The 7,500-nt window shown below is 43.2% G+C and overlaps 1 protein-coding gene across 2 annotated transcripts in view; it reads left to right on the top strand.

Moving 5' to 3' along the window:
* LOC142466681 (uncharacterized) overlaps positions 1 to 7,500 on the top strand; it is a 262,650-nt gene that overhangs the window by 240,426 nt on the left and 14,724 nt on the right. The window contains exon 1 of one of the 2 annotated variants that reach the window (XM_075571972.1): positions 6,965 to 6,983. The exons of the other annotated variant lie outside the window; for it this stretch is intronic. The gene's annotated coding sequence lies outside the window, so the exon portion shown is untranslated. Of the gene's footprint in view, positions 1 to 6,964; positions 6,984 to 7,500 lie in introns of those variants that run through there. 2 annotated transcript variants of the gene reach the window in all.

Genomic DNA, 7,500 nt, shown 5'->3' with positions numbered 1-7,500 from the left:
TCTGACTGACACACACACACACACACACACACACACACACACACACACACACACACACTCTGACTGACACACACACACATGGAATGACTAACACACACACACTGACTGAGACACAAACACACTGACTGGCGCACACACACACACACACTGACTGGCACATACACACACTGACGGACTGACACACCACACACACACACTGACGGGCTGACACACCACACACACACACTGACGGACTGACACACCACACACACACACACACACACACACTGACGGACTGACACACACACACTGACGAACTGACACACACACACACACTGACGGACTGACACACACACACTGACACACGGACTGATGGACTGACACACTCACTGATTGACACACACACTCATTGACTGACACACACACACACACACACACACACTGACGGACTGACACTCCACACACACACACTGACGGGTTGAGACACCACACACACACACACACACTGACACACGGACTGACGGACACACACACTGACTGACACACACACACACTCACTGACGGACTGACACACCACACACACACACACACACACACTGACGGACTGACACACACACACACACTGACGGACTGACACACACACACACACACACACTGACGGACTGACACACACACACACACACACACTGACGGACTGACACACACACACACACACTGACGGACTGACACACACACACACACACTGACGGACTGACACACACACACACACACTGACGGACTGACACACAAACACACACCGACGGACTGACACACACACACACACACACACTGACAGACTGACACACACAAACACACAGTCTGTCGGGCTGACACACCACACACACACACACACACACTGACGGACTGACACACACACTGACGAAATGACACACACACACACACACACACACACTGACGGACTGACACACACACACACACACACACACACACTGACGGACTGACACACACACACACACACACACACACACACACACACACTGACGGACTGACACACACACACACACACACTGACGGACTGACACACACACACACACACTGACGGACTGACACACACACACACACACACTGACGGACTGACACACACACACACACACACACACTGACGGACTGACACACAAACACACACCGACGGACTGACACACACACACACACACACACACACACACACACACACACACACACACACACTGACAGACTGACACACACAAACACACAGTCTGACGGACTGACACACCACACACACACACACACACACTGACGGACTGACACACACACTGACGAAATGACACACACACACACACACACACACACACACACACACTGACGGACTGACACACACACACACTGACACACGGACTGATGGACTGACACACTCACTGACTCAGACACACACACACACACACACTGACGGACTGACACTCCACACACACACACACACACTGACGGACTGAGACACCACACACACACGGACACACGGACTGACGGACACACACACTCACTGACTGACACACACACTCACTGACAGACTGACACACACACACACACACACACACACACACACACACACTGATAGACTGACACACACACACACACTGACGGACTGACACACACACACACTGACACACGGACTGATGGAGTGACACAGTCACTGACTGACACACACACTCATTGACTGACACACACACACACACACACACACACACTGACGGAATGACACACACACACACACACACACACACTGACGGAATGACACACCACACACACACACACACACACTGACGGACTGACACACCACACACACACTGACGGACTGACACACACACACACTGACACACGGACACACGGACTGACGGACTGACACACTCACTGACTGACACACACACACACACTCACTGACTCACACACACTCACTGACTCACACACACACTGACGGACTGACACACACACACTGACACACTGACTGACGGACTGACACACTCACTGACTGACACACACACACACTCACTGACTGACACACACACACACACACACACACACTGACTGACACACACACACACTGACTGACACACACTCACTGACCGACACACACTCACTGACTGACACACACACAGACACACACTGACTGATGCACACACACTCACTGACTGGCCCATACGCATACTGACACACACACACTGACTTACACACACACACACTGACTTACACACACACACACACACACACACACACACACACACACACACACACACACACTGGCTGACACACACACACACACACTGGCTGACACACACACACACACACTGGCTGGCACACACACACACACACACTGGCTGACACACACACACACTGGCTGACACACACACACACACTGGCTGACACACACACACACACACACTCTGGCTGACACACACACTCTGGCTGACACACGCACTGACTGGCACACACTCCAGTGATGCACCGAACACCGCCCCCCGAGTGATGTGCCAATTCCAAACAGTCAGCTGCCGAGCACCCCCCACACCGCCATGTACCCGTACCTCCTGCATATATCTGGATTAATAGTAGAGGCTGATCTTACCCCAGGAACCAGTTTAGTTCAAGTCACAATACTTACTTCAACAGGGAGATGCTGCTGCTGCTGGAGAAGCCCCATGAGACAGGAGTGAGTGAGTTAAGAGAATAGTGCGCAACTATTGTTAATAGTGATGTAGTGAAAATAAAAATAAATACGTGACCTTAATAATAATTAGCGTCTGCTGCTGCGATAGAAGGGAGGGCTCAGGAACCCCCCTAAGCTAGCAGAAAAAAACACAAAAAACACAGCGCACGACGCTCATAGTGCATTAAAAATTATATTGACATAAAGAATAATAAAGGTGAGTATTAAGCGTACATCAAAATAGTAATAATCAGGCAATTTTGGGATAATGTTACCCAACACCACGTGGAAGCCGGATCAGATGTCCTCTCATGCAGATGGAGGCTGGTTCCTCTCACACCGGTTCCTGTGCAGGTAAGTGGGAAGTCTTTGAAAGTCCTTACTCCCAAGAGTAAATAAACACGTTTGCAGCTCTGTCCTCGATCGCTGCTTTAAACTGAGCTCCACACCAGCAGAAAACCTCTCTCTCTCCCCTCCGTTGAAACACTTCCGGATTGGTGACGTCACCGCGGGGTTTCTCGCCGATGCTGGCGCCGGTTAACACTGGGTATGCTCGTCGTGATATAGCAGTAAAGTTAGTAGTACTACTGCTCTAGGCTCTTCCAACGCGTTTCGAAACCCGTGGGTTTCTTCATCAGGGAATAAATGTATAAGTGGAATTATTAGGGTTTTAAATACCCCACGCCATGACCCCATTGGTCCACTCAATTGATTTGTCCTCCAATGAGAGGATGACGGGGAGGAGTCAAAAATACCCAGACTGCACGTATTATTTGTTGTCATTAGCAACATAACAAAAACAAAATAAACTTTATTAATAAACAAAATTGTGAACACAAATAGACATAAGCAATAAATGACGCGATAGGTGATTCTAAAACCAAAGAGAGGAATATTAGTGCATAGAAAAGGTTTGTGCAACATATTGGAGACACATTTGTCCTCTCCTCTAATCACCTTGCTCAATAGAAAAAGCACGAAATGGAGTAACATAAATTTTAAAAGGTTCTAATTAAAAAACACAATAGGACATGCTAAAGAATGCATGCTATATTTGGTATATATAAATGGAAAAATTATACCTTGTAATTAAAAGGACATAGAGACTAAAGTTAAAATAATGAATCATATTATAAAAAAGGTAAAGTAAGACATTCCAGCATAAATCTCAAAAATCATGAGGACAGATTAATATAGAGACCAAATATCTATATCCTCATTTAGACCTCCTGGATGCAAAGTATCAAGTTTATGTATCCAGAAGGTCTCCTGTCTAGATAATTCTTTGACTCTGTCTCCCCCTCTTCTATTCCTTGGTATATACTTAATACCCTTTAATAGAAGGGAAGAGGGGTCACTATTGTGACATTGGGCATAGTGTTTGGACAGGCTATGCTTCATATACCCTATTCTAATATTGCGCAGATGTTCTTGAATGCGAACTTTTAACGGGCGTTTAGTGCGTCCCACATATAATAGGCCACATGGACATTCTATTAAGTATACTACATGGTTTGTGTTGCAGTAAATAAAGTCTTTTATGTCATGTTTTATTCCTGTTTTGCACACAAATGTCTTATTATCAGGGTGCAGATGCTTACATACTGAGCACTTACCACATTTAAAGTTCCCAATAGGTTTACTATTCAGCCATTTTTTGTCCCCATTTTGGTGTTCTTTTGGCCTTATATCACTTGGGGATAGTGTGTTTTTTAGATTTTTTGCCTTTCTGTAGATACATTTTGGGAACTTAGAAATGTGAGCACTCAGTAGCGAGTCACTTGAGAGAATAGACCAATGTTTTTTTATTATTTTCTCAATCTGCCCTGTCATTGAATTAAAATTAGTGATAAATGACACATTGCATTTTCTCTCGTTCTCTTGCAAGCTCTTTAGTTTTTTATTTTTCTTTGGCAGTAACATAGTACTTCTATCTATTTTCCTCACTTTTTCCAGGTCATTATTTAATTTATCAAGATGATAGCCCCTTTCAACAAATCTCAAAGTCAATTTTTTTGCCTGTTCTTCAAAATCTGTATCTGTATTACAATTTTTTCTCAATCTATAGTATTGGCCACTCGGTATATTTTTTATCCACGTTTTTTTGTGGTTACTTGTGGCTAAGAGGAGATTGTTTGAATCAACTTCTTTGAAATATGTTCTCGTCACTAACCTCCCTTCATCTGACACCTGAAGGGAGGTTAGTGACGAGAACATATTTCAAAGAAGTTGATTCAAACAATCTCCTCTTAGCCACAAGTAACCACAAAAAAACGTGGATAAAAAATATACCGAGTGGCCAATACTATAGATTGAGAAAAAATTGTAATACAGATACAGATTTTGAAGAACAGGCAAAAAAATTGACTTTGAGATTTGTTGAAAGGGGCTATCATCTTGATAAATTAAATAATGACCTGGAAAAAGTGAGGAAAATAGATAGAAGTACTATGTTACTGCCAAAGAAAAATAAAAAACTAAAGAGCTTGCAAGAGAACGAGGGAAAATGCAATGTGTCATTTATCACTAATTTTAATTCAATGACAGGGCAGATTGAGAAAATAATAAAAAAACATTGGTCTATTCTCTCAAGTGACTCGCTACTGAGTGCTCACATTTCTAAGTTCCCAAAATTTATCTACAGAAAGGCAAAAAATCTAAAAAAACACACTATCCCCAAGTGATATAAGGCCAAAAGAACACCAAAATGGGGACAAAAAATGGCTGAATAGTAAACCTATTGGGAACTTTAAATGTGGTAAGTGCTCAGTATGTAAGCATCTGCACCCTGATAATAAGACATTTGTGTGCAAAACAGGAATAAAACATGACATAAAAGACTTTATTTACTGCAACACAAACCATGTAGTATACTTAATAGAATGTCCATGTGGCCTATTATATGTGGGACGCACTAAACGCCCGTTAAAAGTTCGCATTCAAGAACATCTGCGCAATATTAGAATAGGGTATATGAAGCATAGCCTGTCCAAACACTATGCCCAATGTCACAATAGTGACCCCTCTTCCCTTCTATTCAAGGGTATTAAGTATATACCAAGGAATAGAAGAGGGGGAGACAGAGTCAAAGAATTATCTAGACAGGAGACCTTCTGGATACATAAACTTGATACTTTGCATCCAGGAGGTCTAAATGAGGATATAGATATTTGGTCTCTATATTAATCTGTCCTCATGATTTTTGAGATTTATGCTGGAATGTCTTACTTTACCTTTTTTATAATATGATTCATTATTTTAACTTTAGTCTCTATGTCCTTTTAATTACAACAAGGTATAATTTTTCCATTTATATATACCAAATATAGCATGCATTCTTTAGCATGTTCTATTGTGTTTTTTAATTAGAACCTTTTAAAATTTATGTTACTCCATTTCGTGCTTTTTCTATTGAGCAAGGTGATTAGAGGAGAGGACAAATGTGTCTCCAATATGTTGCACAAACCTTTTCTATGCACTAATATTCCTCTCTTTGGTTTTAGAATCACCTATCGCGTCATTTATTGCTTATGTCTATTTGTGTTCACAATTTTGTTTATTAATAAAGTTTATTTTGTTTTTGTTATGTTGCTAATGACAACAAATAATACGTGCAGTCTGGGTATTTTTGACTCCTCCCCGCCATCCTCTCATTGGAGGACAAATCAATTGAGTGGACCAATGGGGTCATGGCGTGGGGTATTTAAAACCCTAATAATTCCACTTATACATTTATTCCCTGATGAAGAAACCCACGGGTTTCGAAACGCGTTGGAAGAGCCTAGAGCAGTAGTACTACTAATTTTACTGCTATATCACGACGAGCATACCCAGTGTTAACCGGCGCCAGCATCGGCGAGAAACCCCGCGGTGACGTCACCAATCCGGAAGTGTTTCAACGGAGGGGAGAGAGAGAGGTTTTCTGCTGGTGTGGAGCTCGGTTTAAAGCAGCGATTGAGGACAGAGCTGCAAACGTGTTTATTTACTCTTGGGAGTAAGGACTTTCAAAGACTTCCCAATTACCTGCACAGGAACCGGTGTGAGAGGAACCAGCCTCCATCTGCATGAGAGGACATCTGATCCGGCTTCCACGTGGTGTTGGGTAACATTATCCCAAAATTGCCTGATTATTACTATTTTGATGTACGCTTAATACTCACCTATATTATTCTTTATGTCAATATAATTTTTAATGCACTATGAGCGTCGTGCGCTGTGTTTTTTGTGTTTTTTTCCATGAGACAGGACCAGGGCTCGGGAGCGAGCACACATCAGTGGAACACATGTGAATATAAATATGTTCCACTGACTGCATTACACAGTGATTTAGTGACACCTCGAGCCGAATCTTTGCGATTGATCACAAGAGAACGGATCGATCAGCAACTTAGCTAATCACTTGTCAGTGTTGGGATTGCATTGATGCGCATATTGAAGGGAAACATATATTTTATTTGTATTTTTTTTAAAGGCAGCTTGAACTGCTGCTTTAAATCCAACCTAGCGGCGGTTAAATCCAACCACCCTGACTGACACACACACACACACACATACTGACACATACACACACTGACTGACACATACACACACTGACACACACACACACACTGACACACACACACACTGACTGACACACACACACACACACACATTGACTGACACACACACTGACGTACTGACGTACTGACACACACACTGACGTACTGACACACACACTGACGTACTGACACACACACACTGATGTACTGACACACACACTGACGTACTGACACACACACACACTGACGTACTGACACACACAC

The sequence above is a fragment of the Ascaphus truei genome, chromosome 15, assembly GCF_040206685.1.
Source record: "Ascaphus truei isolate aAscTru1 chromosome 15, aAscTru1.hap1, whole genome shotgun sequence".
In the NCBI taxonomy this organism is placed as follows: domain Eukaryota; kingdom Metazoa; phylum Chordata; class Amphibia; order Anura; family Ascaphidae; genus Ascaphus; species Ascaphus truei.
This window is presented reverse-complemented; position numbering and strand designations above follow the sequence as displayed.